This window comes from Urocitellus parryii, chromosome 5 (genome assembly GCF_045843805.1).
Source record: "Urocitellus parryii isolate mUroPar1 chromosome 5, mUroPar1.hap1, whole genome shotgun sequence".
In the NCBI taxonomy this organism is placed as follows: Eukaryota; Metazoa; Chordata; class Mammalia; order Rodentia; family Sciuridae; genus Urocitellus; species Urocitellus parryii.
The window spans coordinates 184,071,362-184,090,333 of NC_135535.1; the positions used below are offsets into that span (position 1 = coordinate 184,071,362).

Here is an 18,972-nt window from a genome sequence, read left to right on the forward strand (position 1 = left end):
GAAATCCAAATGACATTAAGTGAATAGAATAGATGTCTTCATGTCAATTGGGTTGGGGGAAGAGATGCCCAAAATGGGTGCTGCAGTCTAAGCAGATGAGAGGGTCACAGTCAGGGGGCTGCCAGGCTCTGAGTTCTGGAGCATGAGTGGGGTAAGGAGAACACCCATGTGGAGGAGGCAGCTTGGTGTGCAATGTGAGGAAGTCATCCATTTGGTAAAGGATGGGAGACTTCAACAGTCTCAAAGAAATTTTGAAAAGTCTAAATCCAGATCCAGCCTTCAAGATTAGGAAGGTATACAAGGTAAGGTCAAAGGAAAGACTATAACTTTATTTGTTTTTGTTTGTTTATAGCTTGTTTTTTTAAGTCATAGATGAACACAATACCTTTATTAGATTGATTGATTTTTATGTGATAATGAGGATTGAATCCAGTGCAGGTGTTCTACCATTGAGCCCCAGCCACAGCCCTATAGCTTGTTTTATAAATCCAATCTCTCTCTCTCTCTCTCTCTCTCTCTCTCTCTCTCTCTCCTGGGGATTGAACCCAGGACCTTCTGCACACAAGGCAAGCACTCTACCAACTGAGCTGTATCTCCAGCCCCCTTACTTTCTTCCCTTGCTGGGTCCTTGCAAAGGCTAGGGAAGGCCTGCTGAGAATCCTCCTGGTAACTGTTTACCATCTTATTTTTCCAAAAACAGAAATTAGGAAAGTAAGCATTTAAAAAGCCCTCCGGGCCTGTTTGTGCCTTTCATCACAGTACCGTAAATTGCTGGTAAACATTTCACAAGCCAAGTTGGCACAGGAATAATTAAGCTACAGGAACAACTAGCACATGCCAAGCAGTCACTTCAGAGCCAAATGTCAGCCACTGGAGAGGCCTGACCTGGTTAGAGCAGCCCAGGTCCCCTCCACATCTCAGGATGGGCATGTCACTGTCTCAGCTCTATCTAGACTGACCCTCAGTGCTCTGAATGGAGCCTCATCTTCCAAGAGATTTCCCTTGCTCTACAAAAACTAAGATTCATGTTCAGTTTACTGATGGTTCGTACTTCCAAACTGGCTACAGTTTTGGTTTTTCTCAAAAACAAATTTGAAAACACTCGGAATCTCTCTCTCCTTCCCTCCCTTCATTTCTTCTCTTCTTCCTTCCTCTTTCCTTCGTGAAAAATTTGCAGAAAAAAAAAATCACAGAATTCACAGAAAAAGAAATTTAATGGGAATTTCTTCTGTCCTGGAAAGTAAACAAGCTTGTTAAAGAAGGAAGCAGACTACCGTATGCACCTAGAGTCCAGGGCTTGTGCCTGCCAGCCCAGAGCTAAGGGGGTCCCATCCTATGCTTCAGCAAGCTCAGCACCAACCACCTACAGCGGACGCTTCTTTGATGGTACAATGGAAGTAGTTCTCAGCAGAAGCTGAATAAAGGAAAAGTACAAGATGTCATGTGACTATGTTTTATTCATGAGAAACAGCAGGAGAGCAGTGCAGGGTTAGGAAAGAGCTGTTGGTCACAGGGGGTAATTTTTGCAGCCACACCCACGAACTCAGAACAATCTCAGGCTGTTGGGATACAAAGAGGCAACCCAAAACATTTTGGCTTTACCCAGGGCCAGTATGATTGACTTCATATAAAAGGGACAATTTTGAAGGTCAATCTCATGGGTGGCAGAACTGAGGGACAGTCACACAGACAAAGGTCCCTTCCAGTTCAAAGATTCTAAGATTTTAATATTTTGAGACTTTAGGAGGAGGCATGCTCAGCTGAACTCAGGAAGCATTTCACTGTTACTTATCAGGGTTGAAATCTTGGCATAGCCCAGTCTGGCTGAGATTAAATTGGATACTTTATCTGAATTTGGGCTTAGTTGTGGTCAAACAGCTGATAAATATGGTGTTTTTTCTTAGCTTTTTTTAGATGAATATAAAAGATTAGAAAGTATGACTTTCAACTGATATTGAAAAAGTATCAGAGGACCAATATCTTTTATTTTTATTATTGTTGTTGATGATGATCATCATCATTCATTTAATTACCAGGAAGAGGAAAGAGAAATAGCAAAGATTCTGAAGCCAAAATACATGAATGCAAGCCCTTCAGTTTATAGCAAGTGCAGGACTGTGAGGGGCCTGGTGTCCACTTCTTTCCAGAGGGAGTGTGGAGGGGAGCGAGTATGCAGAGACTGACAGCGAAGACCAAATCTTGCCAAATGGAAAGAAGGAGCTTCTGACAGCAGAGAGACAGCTCCCATCCATTCGTGCTCTAAGCTGTGCTTCTGCCCCTTGAGCAGTACCAGCTGAACCCCACTGGCTACCATCCTCAGCCAAAAATGTCATCTGGCCCTTCACCCTCCTTCCAAGTCCTGTGGCTCAGAAGTGTGATCCTCATCTGGAGTACAGGTCCTCATCCCAGGAGCCAAGCAAGTCAGCTCCTCCACGTTTCCTTCCCAATCTCCTAGCAACTAAACCTTTAATTATGAACAATGTTTTTGTGCATTTTTGAAGAAGTTTTTAAAATCATTTCAGATGCTATTCTACTGTCTTTAGGAAGAGAATCATCTCTGCCCCCTCCCCCCAGCTTGGTCCTAAGACTAGATGGAATTCCCTCATGAAGGAAATCAAAACATTCTTCCTAGGATGTGCAAATCCTGGCCTATTTTCCTTCTTAATAAAGGTTACTCTTTGAAGGGGCTTCCCAGGTGGACCTGTTAGTGAACTTTGATCCCAAACCCAACTTCAGTGTCTTCAGTGTCTGCTTTACTTTTTGCCAAGCTTACACCTGGGAAGGCTGGTTTTTAAAACAGGAGATGTTTAAACTAATGTGGAGAGGCTTTCTCCAAAGCTTCTGTTGCTTTCTATTTTTACCTTTATAGGTAATGTCATATGAAAGTTATGGATGAGGAGAACGCCATGCAGGTCCGGAGCTATGCACTAGCATATATTTCTCACAGAACTCTGGAACAGAATCAAAACCCCCTGTTTTCATATGGGGTGGGAACTTAGTTTGGAAAACTTTTTGACTGTAGTAGGTACCCCGTAACTGTCCCCTGAATAGTCAATGAATAGCCACTGCCCTGTTAACTGCTAAGTCCTTTGCTCAAACTCCCAAAGGCCAAAGATAAGCTGTGCCATTTCTCCCATAAGTTTGATTCTAAGAAACTTGAGTTTATTTGTCAATACCTTATTAAGTTTAAAAAAAATGCAGATGTTAAAACACTCAAAGCAGAATGACACTTGATTACCTTCTACTATTAGGAAGAAGAAGAATCATTCTGTTCTGACCTTGGTGGGTTTTTGTGCTGTCCGTCAGAAGAACCAAATAAAGTCACGAGTGGGACAGGAAGAAGATTCTTATTGGGACTTCTTGCTGGAGCATAAGGAAGACACTGCAATGACCAAGACAGTGTGGATTTGGCTCTCAGGACAAAAGAGAGAACTAGATTTATATATGAAAGAGTGTTAGAGGTGGGCTAGAATTTAGAAATGTTAATTGGCTTTAGGGACATTTCAAAAAGGTATTTTTCTTTTCCTGGGCAGGCATTTTAACCTTGAAGGAGGAGTATAGCTGGTTATCTTCCTGCCAAAATTGTGTCCCTCATATTTACCCACATTCTTTTTCTGGAGATGAAAATGAATTGCTGTACCTGTTAAAAGAATACATGGGTAAGGAGTGGAAGAAAACAAAAATCATAGAAAGTAGGGCCCCAGGAAATTGCTATTTCTATGACCCCTCCAAGTTTGATCCTTTATTTTGTTTGTCCCTGGAGAATCATGGCAGTGGGATCCTGGCTTTGATGATACACCCGTTTTTGAGACTGAGAGTTAGTAAGTGAGAAGGTCAGGAAAAGCACAGATCATACTCTTAATAGCTAACAAGTAAGGGAAAATCACATGCCCTGCTTTTGGTAGCTGATAAGGTATGAGTTAAGGCTCAGGAATGCATTTTCCCTTTATCTCTATGGTGGTTCCTGACTGTCTCAAATAAAGTAAGTAAATCACCGGTTTACTGAGTTGCTTCCTACCTTCTTCCCCTGCTGCAGTAGGAAGGTGTGCTAAGGTTTTGACTCTGCTGATGGGTGCAGTGGTTCTGCATTAACGTTGGCTAGAATTTTGATAATGAGAATGCAGCATTTATTAAATAAGCAGGAAACAGAATATTAGACCTGGTTCATGGATTGGCTGGAGATTAAAACATTATAAAACATGTTTATTGCACTAAGGGATTAGGGAAGATGACTTTAAGAAGAGCTGTTGTTTAAAAGTTTTTCTGTTTATTGTGGCAACAGTTAAATAGCAGTCCAATTTAGCAATTGCTTAAATGTTTGAAGAGTCAAGCATCTGGAGAATGGGAAGCAATAATGCAGCCCCTTCTGCTCTGCTTTAATCTTTCATTCAACAAGCACTATGAGCCAGCCATATTCTAGGCTATGTGGGAGACATGAAGTTGTATAAGAGGGCAGCACTTCCCATTAATGAGTTCAAAATTTAATAGAAGAGGTTGGTTATACACATATCTGCAATGTGACATAATACAATAGGAGACAGGGCATAAGAAAAGTGCAAAGTGTGTTCCTAAAATGACTGGGACATTAGGTGGGGAGCTGGCCTTTGAGCTGAGCAGGAACAGGGCAGATGAGAGGTAGGATCTTCCAGGCAAAGGCAACTGCAGGGGTGAGAGGAGAGTCCAACTTCCTCCTCTGTAAAGTCTTCTCTGACTCTCTCCCCTCTTGTCCTCCTTCCTGTCCCCATCAGACAATCTGTGGTTTGAACATGCTATCATTTTGACAGTGACATTGTAACTAGTGTTTGCAAGTCTGTTGCTCCAGAAAACTATAAACTATTTTAGGGCAGGGGTATGTCTTATCATCTTTGTTTTCCTAAAATTTAGCATATTTTCTGACAGGGGTACTGCTCAGTAAATTCTGAGGGAGAAGGGAAATCAAGTACTGACATCAGGAACAGTGAGAATGACAATTTAGCAGAAATAAGAGGTTCATGCAATGAACAGTGGGAATTGAAGCTCCTCCAGAAGGTTGGCAAGTGTGTATAATGGTATCAAGCATTGGTGAGGAAGTGGAGCTGTGGATGCTCCTGTATGCTGCTGGTGAGACTGCAAGTTGGTGGGACTGTTTGGAGAAAAATTTATCAACATCTCATAGAGTCATAGATATTTGTGTCCTGTGCTCCAGAAATTCCAATTCTGTAATTAGAATTGGAATTGGATATTCGAGGAGATGTAAAATATTCATAGCAAATATTGGAAATAGCTGGGCACTGTGGCATATGCCTGTAATCCCAGTGGCTTGGGAGACTGAGGCAGGAGGATCACAAGTTCAAAGCCAGCCTCAGCAACTTAGTGAGGCCCTAAGCAACTCAGCAAGATCCTGTCTCAAAATTGAATGGGCTGAGGATGTGGCTCAGTGGCTAAGCACTCCTGGCTCAATCCCTGCTACCAAAAAAAAAAAAAAGTTGGTAATACATTCAATGTCCATCAACAGGATAATTGAATTAGTAGGAATAGACTCATGAATCAGAGTGTGGAAATATTGTAAACATAATATTAAGTGGAAGAAAAAACCTAAGGCTATAGGTTTCCTGCTATATTTTCTTAAACTTGGTGGAGAATATATGGTTGTTCTGTTGTGTTGTTTATAAAACACTCTCAGTATCCTAGGTATTGTACAAAGCGTTCTTTTGTTGTTGTTGTTGTTGTTTTAGTTGTTGATAGACCTTTATTTTATTTATTTATATGTGGTGCTGAGAATTGAACTCAGTGTCTCACATATGCCGGGCAAGTGTGCAACCACTGAACCATAGCCCCAGCCCACACAAATTGTTCTTTAAAAGTTAGTTAGGCCAATGATATGGTAGGATTAGAATACAATATTAAGGAGATGATGGGCTGGGGTTGTGGCTCAGTGGGAGAGTGCTCACCTAGCATGTGCGAGGCCCTGGGTTCGATCCTCAGCACCACTAAATAAATAAATAAATAAATAAAATAAAGATAATATTGTGTCCAACTAAAAAATAAATATTAAAAAAATTAAGGAGATGAGGTTCTCTTTGGTAGTTAACTAACAAGCTTCTTCAGATGCTCAGTCAGGTAAGGGATCTCCTGATAAGCGAGTTTCAAATCAGCTTAGAAGAGAGCTGTGTAAAACATTGGGCAAATGCCAACGACACAGGAGGCAGAGGCAAGAGGATACCTGTCTCAAAATAACAAATGAAAAGGGCTGAAGCTCCAAGGCAGAGCACCCTGGGTTCAATCCCTAGCACCAAACCAACCAATCGACAAATAAATGCCTACCACAAAGACACCTTATCACTAGAGGTGGACAAGAAACATCCCTCCCTGCTGAGGTGTTCACTAGCTCAGGTTCAGATAGAACTAGAGAGTGACTGGAAGCAGCTTAACTGTCCTAAAGACCAAAAGAAGGCTTTTGGGCCAGTGGCAAATGTGCCGTGGGGAGGCAGAGCCAAGAAGCATGGTTTCTCCCCCAAGCCCACCACTTCCAAGCCTTTGTCAGAAAACCAGTGTCCTGTTTATAGAAAGAAGATGAAGATGAAGGACAGAGTATTTGAATAAGAGAGAAAAGAAAAGACAGGGATTTCCAAATGACGGGTCATAAATTCAAAAGAGAGAAGAAGAACAGAATATCAAGTGCATAAAGAAAAGAGCAAGTTCTGGACCACAGGAGAGGAGGAGAGGACATGTGGAAGATAATGTTTCCCCAGGGCTGAGCCAGGGGAGCCTCAGCCTCTCTGGGAGCTTTGGCACAGTGATTCAACCCAAACTCAGGAGGCAGGACTAGACTGCATTCGCCTGTCTAGACACTGGAAAGTCCAGGTAGTCACTGCCTCCACTATAACTTGTGAGTCTGCCCTAGTGAGAAGCCCCCCAATTCATCCTGTGAGTGGTATGTCTGCCTGCCACAGAAAAAGCCATCTGAGTAAAGAGAGTCTGAGCCAGCCCAAAAGCTCATCTCCAAGATGATGGTAACACTTTATAGTCCCCATTCATCACATATTTATATATGCTCATTACACATGTATAAGTATGTATATATTACATGTGATAATATAAATTTATATATCACATATAAACTATATTTCACATATATTATTTCTTGATGCTATATTATATTTTGTTTAGGAAGGGAGGAAAAATATTGTTCACATTTTGCAGAAGAGGAAACTGAAACTCAGAGATTTCCAAGTTATATAGTGATGGTACTGAAACTCAAATGTAAATTACCTCATTTTTCCTCTCTGTCACTCAAGGCTATGGATGCCAAAGTCAAACTCCACTTTTGGCCCTATCCAGAAGAAGCACCTTACCCATAAATCTAGAAAGGATTCTTTCTATTCTTGTGGACTTACAATTGGCAGTTTGACCCCATGATTCTCTGTAATAGCCCCCAAATTTCTACCTTGGCCCTTATCTTCTGTCCCTTCTTTCCTGTTCTGTCCACCCCTTTCCCTTTCTTCTCTTATCTCATGCATCCTTGACCTCTTGCTTTCCCCCATCAGTTCCAAGGGCAAATTATCTAGCCATGGCTCATGTGGCAGTGTCAACTTCACCCATTCTCCACACTCCCAAGAGATTTCTGGGCAGAAATGTTTTCCTTATGCGGACTGTCTGCCGTGAAGGATTTTTGAAACTGTGACCTGTATGTGGGAATAAGGTCAGGGTCTATGACCCAAACTCAGGAGGCAGGACTAGACTGCATTCGCCTGTCTCTCAACCTGCTTCTGTTGCTGAATGACACAAATATCAAAGTCCCTAAAGAGTGACAACTGGATTCAAGGAAATGCCTGCCAAGTTCCTTGACATACACACCCCCAAGGCTCATTAGGCTCAGTGGAAGTGTATCCTACACCTTCCGATGGTGTCATGCTCAGAGGGGCAGCTCTGTGGCCTAGGTGGTGGCTCACTCATGCTGTGCCATTAAGAAACTCAAAGGGTAGTTGCTCTTTTTGTCCAGAGCATAGACATCCTTCATAGAGGCTCAAAATATCCTCATGCATAACACAGGAATCATTGCAGACCACAGCTGCTGTAACCTTGGAACCCCCAGCAGTAGGTTCTCATATAGATGAAGGAGTTTGAGCCGTGGCCCAGGCTCTGGCTGTTGTACCACTTGGTCAAAATGGATTGTCTGGGAGTAGGCCCTGAGAAAACTGGACCATGAGCTGGATTGGGCTGACCCAGCTTCCTCCTGACCCCTACCCTGAGAATGATCTTCATCCTCACTCCCTGGCCACTAGCTTGTCTCTGGTCTCTTTTATTGGATCCCTCACAACTCTCCCATAGACCTTGGCCAAATCCTCAGTTGACTCTGTAAAATGCATTCTGAGGTTCAGCCTACCCTTTTACTCCCAATTTTAACTCCTGGTTTGGTTCTCAGGTCAACATCCTGACCTCTTCCCACCTCCACTTAAACTCCAGCTTAACCTATGAATTCAACTTGACCTTTGACTCAGCCTGACCTTATCTCTGGGCATTTGTCCTGACCCTTTGGAGGACGTCCCTAATCTCTGGCTTGTGGTATTGGGCCATTGAACAGGAGAGGAGAGAGGGTAAAGGAGATCCCATACTCACATCCCAGAAGTCTGCCATGTTGCTGATGCCTAGAAGGAGACTCCAGTATCTGATGGGGTATGTAGGAAGAGCTCAGGCATCACTTTGGTATAGTAATAGACACTGGAGCTTGTCATCCCATAGGTCACTAGAAAGCAACCCCAGCGACTGTGTCCTCACAGTTTCCATTTCTATTCCCCAGAGGAAACAGGAAAGCCCACTGCCCTGAGCCAGAGATACTACCTAGATAGGGAGCCCATGAGACTCCCTAGAGTATACATTGATGACTTTTGCCTGATTATAACTAATATGGCTAAAGAATAGTGAATTTTTATTCCATTATCATTACTGCAGTTAGTAGATGGCATTCTTTTTAAAGAATATTCCCTTTTTTCTCCTCCTCCTCCTCTTCTTCTTCTCCTCCTCCTCCTCCTCCTCCTCCTCCTCCTCCTCCTCCTCCTCCTCCTTCTTCTTCTTCTCACCTTCCTTTATTAATTTATGTATATCAATTTGAACTCAGTCATTCCTGGATTTTTCCCCTATAGGTTAATATTTGTTTTATTATTTATTTTGTTACTCAAAATTTTTGGCCAGGTCCTAAAAGACAAAGCATGATTAAAGAAATTTTCCATATTAAAAGAGACTTTTAAAGCATTCAATAAACATGCAATAATGTTTTACAATATGCAATAATGGGTTGGAATGGTAGTAAGATCTGTTCATTAGACGATAGCTCTGTTGAGAAAAACATGTCCTGGCATGAACTTGGCATAGCCAAATGAGTATGAGGTTTGGATTTGGACAAATCCCAGCTCTGTCACTTAATATATAAATTTGGGCTCTAAGTCACAACTTTCTCAGTTATAAGATGGGAAATATAACACCTTTCTTATAATGTTGTGAAGATTAAACATGACATCTTCAGAATGCATAGAAAACAGTGGGTGCCTAATAAGTAGTTACAGTCATCTTGTATGCTCCTCAGATCAAAGGCTATGTTTTATGCATTTTAAAATATTTAATTGGTTCTCAGAAGCCTTTTATTGAGCTGAGAGCAGGGGAAAAATAAAAATAACTATCATACAGGGTGGAATGAAATAAGTGAATCATTTACAAATTGAGTAATATGTTATGATTCCCTATTTGCTCCTAATAGCAATGTCATCAGAATAGTCCAGGATAACTTCTATTTAACAGATGCTGGAAAGAGGCTGGAACATTCCTTAGGCCAAAGGGGAGAACAATAAATTCATACAAGTCTTGGGTAAGAGAAATGGAGCCAGTCTTTGGCTGACCTAAGGAGCACACACAGTTAGCCAATAACACTTACACAGGGTGAGATAGAAATGGTGCTGGCAAAACTCAATCTCTCCATAAGTCACCCATCCAGAGAATTAGGTGGACATCAAGTTGAGAAGCTGCTGCAATCTGAACCCAAAGCAGGGCAGGGGGAGCCCAGACTTGCTAGGTGGGGTAATGAATCCAGCTCCTGTGGCTTTCTCTGCTTCCTTATCCCACTGATGAGCACTTGAGCATGTCACAGAATCACCTGGAAGGCTTGTTAAACCACACATTGCTGTAGGTTTCGGTGGAGCTCAACATCTGCTTTTCTAATAAGTTTCCTGATAATATTGGTGTTACCTGTTCAGTGACCGTACTTTGAGAACCATTTCCCTAACCTGTGCAATCAATCCCAGTGTTTGCATAGAGACATCAAGAGACAGCGGGCTTCCTGGTGTCCATTTCAGTGACTCTCAAGATTGGGAGTGGGAAAGAGGGACACACACCTCTCCTGGGGGCTCTCAGAACCTCCCTGGATTGGGAGAGTTCAGGGAGCCATCTGTGAAATGTGCATGAACCAAATCGATGTGGAAGCCATTGGGCAGGAAAGCCTGGTATTTCGAACTCCCAGCAGCAACCCTGCTCGTTTGAGACTGCCCAGTTACATATGGCTTCCTACCTAGCTCCATCAACAACTCAGCATAGCACCTGAGATGGGGTGACCCTCTGGAACCACACAGCCTCTCGGAGATGGGTGTAGCTTGCCAAGATGCCAATTAACCTGTAAAATGCAAGACCCCTGCCACACCAAGAATCAAGACTCCTCCCACTGAAACCTTATCCCTACCTTTGATGCGCTCTACATTAAATAAAGAACCAGAGACATTTTTTAGTTGTTCAGTCCCAGCTAATAACAGAACTGGAAAACCTATATGACACTCCTCTTTATCTAATGTCTGAAATAATTACTTTTTACTAATTATTTCAGACTTTCTTTTTTTTTTTTAAGCATCTCACACTTTCTGAGCCAGAAACTACCTTGGTGGGGTGCTGGCCACCCCACAATAGAAGAGCTTCCAAAAACTACACAGTCCTCTTAGAACACATCCTCCCTGCCCCAGAGGAAAAGCACTGAATCCACTGTTCACCTAAACCAGCGGCAGTCACCGAAGGCATTATACCTTTCGGTACACTGTGGTAGAAGAAATATGAAAACCATTTGTTGGTCTTTCCTGATGTCTCCACACCCACGATTAGTTTCTATTCCAGTAATAAGGATCCTAGTTTGACTTTACTGAGAAGAACCAGCTTGCCTAACTGAATGTGACAGGGACTCGACATACCCATACCACCATCATCCTTCTCCATATCAGGGAAATAAATGACCAGAGGAGGCATATATTGCTATGTGCCTGGGGGCTGTTCATTCAATCTGGCAACAACTGTATTTGGCATGAGCTATTATTATTCCTGTTTTATAGTCTCAGAGAGTTTAAGTCACTTGCCCAAGGAAACAACTAATGGAGCCAGGATTGAATTCCAACTCTCCCTGCCTCCACAATGTACCAATTCTGTACTTCTCCAAGGACAGAACTATAGCCAAGGGACAGAAGTTACAGGGACAAAACTCAGGCTGCTTAAGATTCAGCCCTTCCCAGTCACTAGTGCTTTCAGCCATAAAATGGGCCACTTCATAAACAACCAATGTCCTGCTGGGAGTGTTGACAAGGAACATCTTCTGAGGATTACAAAACCTGGGTGCCTGCACTGGTCAGGGCCTGGCCCTCCTGGTTTTTCCCTTAAGGTTCAGTGAAGAAATGGAATTGCTCTGTTCATTTAAAAAGGTGACACTGGTTCAGGGAATGAGTCAGAATTTGATTCATTGTATCATATAAAAAAATTCTGCTACACATGCTATATCATGTGTCTCAGTCTTGGTCTGGGATCAAATTCACAGTTGCCCAATCATAATAAAAACAAACATAAATGACACTTATTAGTCACCAGGCTTGTATGTATTTCTTCCACAATCCTAACAAGACTATAAAGTAGGAATAATCATTTCCTTTTTATGCAGATAACTGAGATCCAGAACATTATTAACTTTCCTAAAGATAATAGAACAAGTAGAACATACATTCAAACTCAAATCTGCCTTACTCCATAGACCATGGATTTACCTACCATTCTTCACTACACTAAAATATCACTTACTATCCTAAATCCTTCCAGTTTTGGACTGTGACCTTCCTTCCATATATAGATTCAAAGAGTTAGGATTGTACAAGTTTACATGGGTCCTGTTAGCTAAACTCTATTTGAAGGATTTATTGTCCCAGTCTGAGTGAAAAAGTGAATTGTGAAAGCAGTTGGTAAACTCAAAACTCTTCATGATAAAAGGAGCTTCAAATGTCTTCATTCTGATGACAAATGGATCACAGTATGCAAATCTGTATCAAGAACTGCACTCTGACATAGATGAGTCCCCCAAGAAGGAAAAATCACAAGTATTTTACCTGGATCATTTATAATATCAAAAATTGCAAGCCACCTAAATGTCCTACAAAAGTACATGGTTAAGTAAATTGTGATCTCATTGAGCCACTTAATGGAGTATTATACACCTATTAGAATGATAACAAAAACAATGCAAAATTGTATCAATGCTATCATTACAATTAAATCTTTTTTTAAAATGTTGAGCTTGAGTTCACTGATAGAGCACTTGCCTAGTATGCACAAGACTTTAGATTTGGTACTCAGCACATAAGTGGATTTTATTTCTTGTCATTCCCATGGAGTTCAATTAAAGCTGTAATAATAATAGAATATAAAATAATAACATTACTTACTAAGGTCTTTCCAGTTGTATGTTTCCAAGTTACAGGAGGCTTTAATGTCCATATCTTCAATATTGCACTCTGAACTTTGTTATTGCTTCCCTACTATCATGACATTCTTTGAAATATCACACCTCTCCTGGATTATCTCACTCTTGTTGCCAGAAGCTACATCCAACCCTGACTCTAGGACTTGGTCAGGAAACTCAGGCCAAAGCAAATCCTCAAAAGCCTCTCCCTTGGCACCATTATAGGTTCAGGGTTAAGAATGCAACATATTTCAGCCCCAGCAGTCATAGAGAGTGAGTTCTGGAACTTTCTGGAATCTTCTCATACTAGATGTGCATGAGAAAGCCCCAGAAGAGTCAGTCTTAGAATGAAAGTCACTATGCAGCTGGTGGAAATGAATAGCAGAAGCAGACAGACAATCCATTGAGCTACTGAATTCATCAGCCCTGGACCCTGCTCTTCTTTGGACTTTTGTTACCTAGCTGGTAAATCCCCTAATGGCTTAAGCCAGTTTTCATTGGGTTTTATTTCATTGTAACATAGTTCTTGTCTATTGGAAACCTTGACATTTAAAAAAAAACAAACTATTGCATTATTTCTGAGAAAAATAGAGCTAAAAAAATCAGTGAACAGATGATTTTCACATAAATCTGTGCCAGTGTCTACATTTTTTTTTTTTTGTTTTTGTTTTGGTGCTCGGTATCGAACTCAGGGCCTTGTGCTTGCCAGTGTCTACATTTATTAAAATATGTTCTTGTTCTCTATTAAAGAGGGTCTGCTTGGCTGGGGATATAACTCAGTTGGTAGAAAGCTTGCCTCACGGCCGATCCCCTCCTCCTTCACCCAGCCGTCCTGACTTTCTTCCCTCCTTCCCTCAGAGGATGTCCGCCTTCCAGATCAACCTCAACCCCGCTCAAGGAGCCGATCGGTTTCATCAAGATCCTGCAGTGGATTGCTTCCATCTTTGCCTTTGCCACCTGTGGAGGTTTTAAGGGCAAAACAGAAATTCTAGTGAATTGTCCTCTTTTAAAAGTTAATGAAAATCATACTGTTGAAGCTACTTTCAGTTATCCATTCAGGTTGAATCAAGCATCATTTCGTTCACATCCTGTTGTAAATGTGTGCAATGGAAATTGGTCAAGTCATTTCCTCATAGGAGATTACTCCTCTTCTGCACAATTCTATGTTACATTTGCAGTCTTTGTATTCTTGTACTGCATTGCTGTTGTATTCTTGTACAACATCTGCTTTATGTTGGTTACACGAATCTATACCGGGATAGTCGTAAACTTCCCATGATTGACTTTGTTGTTACTCTGGTTGCCACTTTTTTGTGGTGGGTGAGCACATTGGCCTGGGCTATAGCCCTTACAGATATTAAAATAGCTACTGGTCATAATATTCTTCAGGAACTTTCTTCTGTAAACAGCCAGAGTGATGTGTTATTTTCATTCTGTGACTAGTATGGGATCCCTAAATGTATCTGTGATTTTTGGCTTTCTGAATATGATACTTTGTGGAGGAAATGCTTGGTTTGTGTACAAAGAGACAAGCTTACATAGTCCATCAAATACTTCTGCTTCCCATAGCCAAGGAGGTGTGCCACCTCCTGCTGGAATATAATTGAAGGGAGAGAGAGATACACTGTATGAAGTATGTGTCTGTACTATGACCTTGTTGCCAACATCTTCAGAAGCTAATAAAATAAAAATAATAAAATAATACTTTTTTTAAAAAGTATTTTATTAAAATAAAATACTTTCTAATAAAAGTAATGGCTTTTTCAATAAATTGGTGGGTTTAAAATTTTGCTGCTTTTTTTTTTACATAAAACTTGTGCCTTTCCTAAGGAATTTAAGATGTAAAAGTATACTGACATGAAAATTTGAAAATTCAGGGGCCTATTATGAGATGATACACATTTGTAAATGAACAGTAATTTCTTCATTGTTTGCCTTCCAACATGTTTACACCTTAAGCCTTAATAGTTCATTCAGAAAATGGTTATATTATCATATCATAATAGGAAAAAAATCTTTATTTGGAATAAACACTACTGTAAGTTTGTATAGATAATATACCTAAGACCTATGTTTAAGAAAACCTTGATTATATAAATCATATTTAGAAAAAAAACATATTTAGTTCAAATTTTATATCTGAATATTCTTCATATTCTAAAACAATTTGTACTAGCAAAGATTAGGTATGTTTTATTTTTATTTTCCTAAATGACTTGCTGTACTTTATAGATGTACTAAAATTGCGTTAGGAGCAGAGATTTGGAAATTTCTAACAGATGTGTGGTTAAGTACTTCTGTTGCATTATGTGTAAGCTTCCATTTTGCTGGTGGTTTAATAGGCTTGGCATATAAGTAGAACACGGTTCAGCTAGATGGTGTTATATGTATAGGCATTACTCAATGATATTTGTTTGCTGTGTTTTGTTGCTCATGCCATCTAAGTGCAGATTGAGACCTAGTCTCCTTGCCAGTAGAATAAATGATCTACCCTTTATTGCAGACCCTATGCAGAGGGTTAAAAAAAATTAAGATTGTCTTATACTTTGGAAACATTTAACATTTGAGTTTAGTGTTGATGTTGTGAAGATAAATGATTCAAATTTTGCATTTTTTAATATTCATTCTTTTTTCACAAGTGGATGATTAAGGAATTATGCATCATAAAGGAACCTAAGTGTTAGAGTCTGTAAACAAGTCAAAATAACACCTGGCATTTTGCCAGGGGAATGTTAGAGTTGTAAACAAGTCTGGATGGTGCCTGGCAAAATGCCAGAGGGAGTGGTTTGAGAAGTAACAAAAGCAAGCCATTAAGTGTGGAGATTCCTTATTGGTTGACTGATGTATCTAGTTTATGCTAATTAAGTAAGCTGTGCAAAATGTATAAATACCTCTGTTGTCCTACAATAAACGGCTCCTACTCCTGCTGTATCAATCTACACAAGTTGTTCGTCACCCCCACCTCCCCCACCCCCCCCACCCCCGTTATTTTGCTGCAGCTGGACTACGGCACCTAAGTAAGCTATATTATGAGTGTACTGTCTTTTCACATATATTTTGGGTATATTGCAAATACAGTCTTATTCATATTTTACTTCCTAATCTTTTTGTTGTACAGGGATCCAGACTTCCTATTCTTAAACATGATTGTTTATATGTGAAGCATATCTTGCTATTGCCTTATTTTTGTTGCTTTTATTCATGGCAAAAATTGTCAATATGAGAATGTATGTGTTTTATGCAACAAACTTAATAAAGAAGTTTAAAGTGTGCAAAAAAAAAAAAAGAAAAAGAAAAAGAAAGCTTGCCTCAAGTGCACAAGGCCCTGGGTTCAATCCCCAGCACCATACACACACGCAAACATACACACACACACACACACACACACACATACACACACGTGCGCCAAAAAAAAAAAAAAAAAAAGAAGGCCTTGCTGACCAAGTTAACTGATTATATTATTCTAGGAACATTCCTGCACTGATTCCTCAAGGCCCTGCAAAGTTTATTTCCAAGTCAGGTTTCTGGAATTTATCAAGGTCACACACACACACACACACGTACATATATATGTTGATACCTACACACATACACATATATTTCTTCTCCTTATAAAAATAGTACTTAATATGGACTTAAAAGGAAGTAAGTACAAGAAGTACTCCAAGGAGAACCTTGGGGCATAGCACACTGACCAAGTGTGTGCTTAGCATGTACAAGGTCTGAAGTTCTACTACTAGCGCCAATAAAATAAAATAAAATGAAGAGTAAGTTTAATTTTTAACATTGCTTTTATTCTCATGATATTCCATGTCCTTTATATTAAAACCTACAAGATCAATTGTCATTCCCATAGCTCACTTTAACTGGTAAGCTTTTTACTTACTCACCAATGAGAAGCAGGCAACTTGTGTTTTCTGCTTCACTTTAGCTGCCAGGAACCTCATGCCTTTTTTCATGTGCAGTACTTTTTATCTTAAGATTTCTTGTACAAGTTATCTTTCATCACTATCTTTTCCCCCTTCTTTTGCTAAGTCTTTTTATTATACTTCCAATGGGCTATATTTTATTATAGCTGTGCTTTTTAATGTATGCTGGCTCAGATCCCCTTTAGATATAGGTGGGGCATAAATTTGTTGTTATTAAAGAAGCATGACAGGTATAAATATTATTAATCATCATCATCATGAGCTTGGGTACTAGCCTGATTTTATCCCTTCCTGTGCTGTGGTAGAGGCTGAATATTCTTGTCCTCTCTTTTGAACTCCTGGCATAACTTCCACCTCAGAGCAATAACAAGCAGTCAGCACAGTGCCCTGAGCTTCTCCTTCCCCAGGTGATTGCCTTGCAGGCCTTCATGTGCTCTGCCCACCTTCCCTACCCCCAGTTACTGTTTAATGCACAGCGTCCTTTTCCAGCAGCCTTCTCCTAGGCCAGGAAGGGGATTCTTTCCCTCAACTACCCACAAATAACCTCTGAGAGCTGGCATGCTTCTGCCAGAAGTGTCTCATTCCTTTATGCACTTGCACTACTCTAGTGTTGATAATTGTATGACCTCAGTTTTTGACACTCAAAAACCAACTGCTCCATTTCAAGCTAGATGACTCCAAGGAGAAATATTGAGGATGCTTCCTTCACAATCCTGAATCTCTTTCATCCACAGCCATTGTACAAATACTCACTCATCCGTCAGTTCACCAAATATTGAAGAGTTGATGTTCCTTGGCCTTTACCAATTCTATAAATTGACCATGCAGTGGCTCCTCTGAGAGCCATCTTTTCTTCTTCTTCTTCTTCTTCTTCTTTCTTCTTCTTCTTCTTCTTCTTCTTCTTCTTCTTCTTCTTCTTCTTCTTCTTCTTCTTCTTCTTCTTCTTCTTCTTCTTCTTCTTCTTCTTCTTCTTCTTCTTCTTCTTCTTCTTCTTCTTCTTCTTCTTCTTCTTCTTCTTCTTCTTCTTCTTCTTCTTCTTCTTCTTCTTCTTCTTCTTCTTCTTCTTCTTCTTCCTCCTCCTCTTCCTCTTCCTCTTCCTCTTCCTCTCCTCCTCCTCCTCCAACTCCTCCAACTCCTCCAACTCCTCCTCCTCCTCCAACTCCTCCTCCTTCTTCCTTTGATATAGGGTCTCACTAAATTGCTTAGAGCCTCACTGAGTTGCTGAGGCTGACCTTAAACATGTGATCTTCTTGTCTGAGCCTCCTGGGATTACAGTTGTCCACCACCACACCTGTTTGAGAGCCCCTATCAGTACTTGGCTTGTTGAAACATCTCTATTTTTTGACACATTCTATCTTGCTTGGCTTTAGGCATCTAGTTTAGGCTCTTTATGCTTTCTTATGAAATATAATGCAATGTCATGCCTCCCCAATGCCCTCTGACAATAGTTTCACAGCAGCTTAGCTAACACTATAATGTCCTCTCCTGATAGAACAAAATCAGCTTTTATCAATTTTTTAATAATTTTGTCTTAGGAAGATTATTTGAGGTAATGCCTTGATTTCTCCGGATTCTCTTAACTCTCTCTTTCCCCAATGCCAAACTGTGGACAAGATTTCTCTCACTTTATCTGCAACAGACTTCTAGTTATTCCCTAATACAATTTCTTCCCTTCTTCACAATAATATCATTTTATCTGGGAATACATTTCTGTCCAGTTAAATGCCACATTACCCAGCCTCCCTTGCAGCTAGGTATGATGACCATTTCGTAAAGTTCTGGCCACTAGGAGGGGAGTGAAATGAAGTTTTCTGCTCAAAATTTCTGTCTCATGTTCTTAAAAGGAAGGGACACATCTTCCTTTCTATTTTCCTACTTCCTGCTTCTGGGATATGGACATCAGGGCAGTATCTGGAGCATGAGATAGCAGCACCAGTATTTGAGGATGGAAAAGCACTAGGTGGAAGGAGCCTGACCCCCTGAATGTGGGGTGTCATATTAGTTCAAGGCTTCTGGTGCCCAGACTGTCATGCAAGAGGGAAATAGACTTCTATTTATTTAAGCCACAGTTATTTTGGTTTTTTATTTTATTCCAACTGGAGATTTCACATGATGTATCCATGTCAGAGGAACTTTCTAAGAAAATCAGGAATAGGCAGAGAGAGGAAAAAAGTGGAACTGAAGTCCATAAACTGAAAACATAAAATTTCCATCTTGAGAAAAGTCAAATCTAATCACAAATGTTATGGTCAAAATAATTTATTGGGTATAAAAAGCCCTATTCCTTTTCTTGGTAGGAATCCCCTAATAAAAAAA

General features: G+C 40.4%; 1 pseudogene; it reads left to right on the top strand.

Moving 5' to 3' along the window:
- The first annotated feature begins 13,588 nt into the window (after positions 1-13,588).
- On the top strand, positions 13,589-14,394 carry LOC113196154 (synaptophysin-like protein 1 pseudogene; annotated as a pseudogene).
- Positions 14,395-18,972: the final 4,578 nt, after the last annotated feature.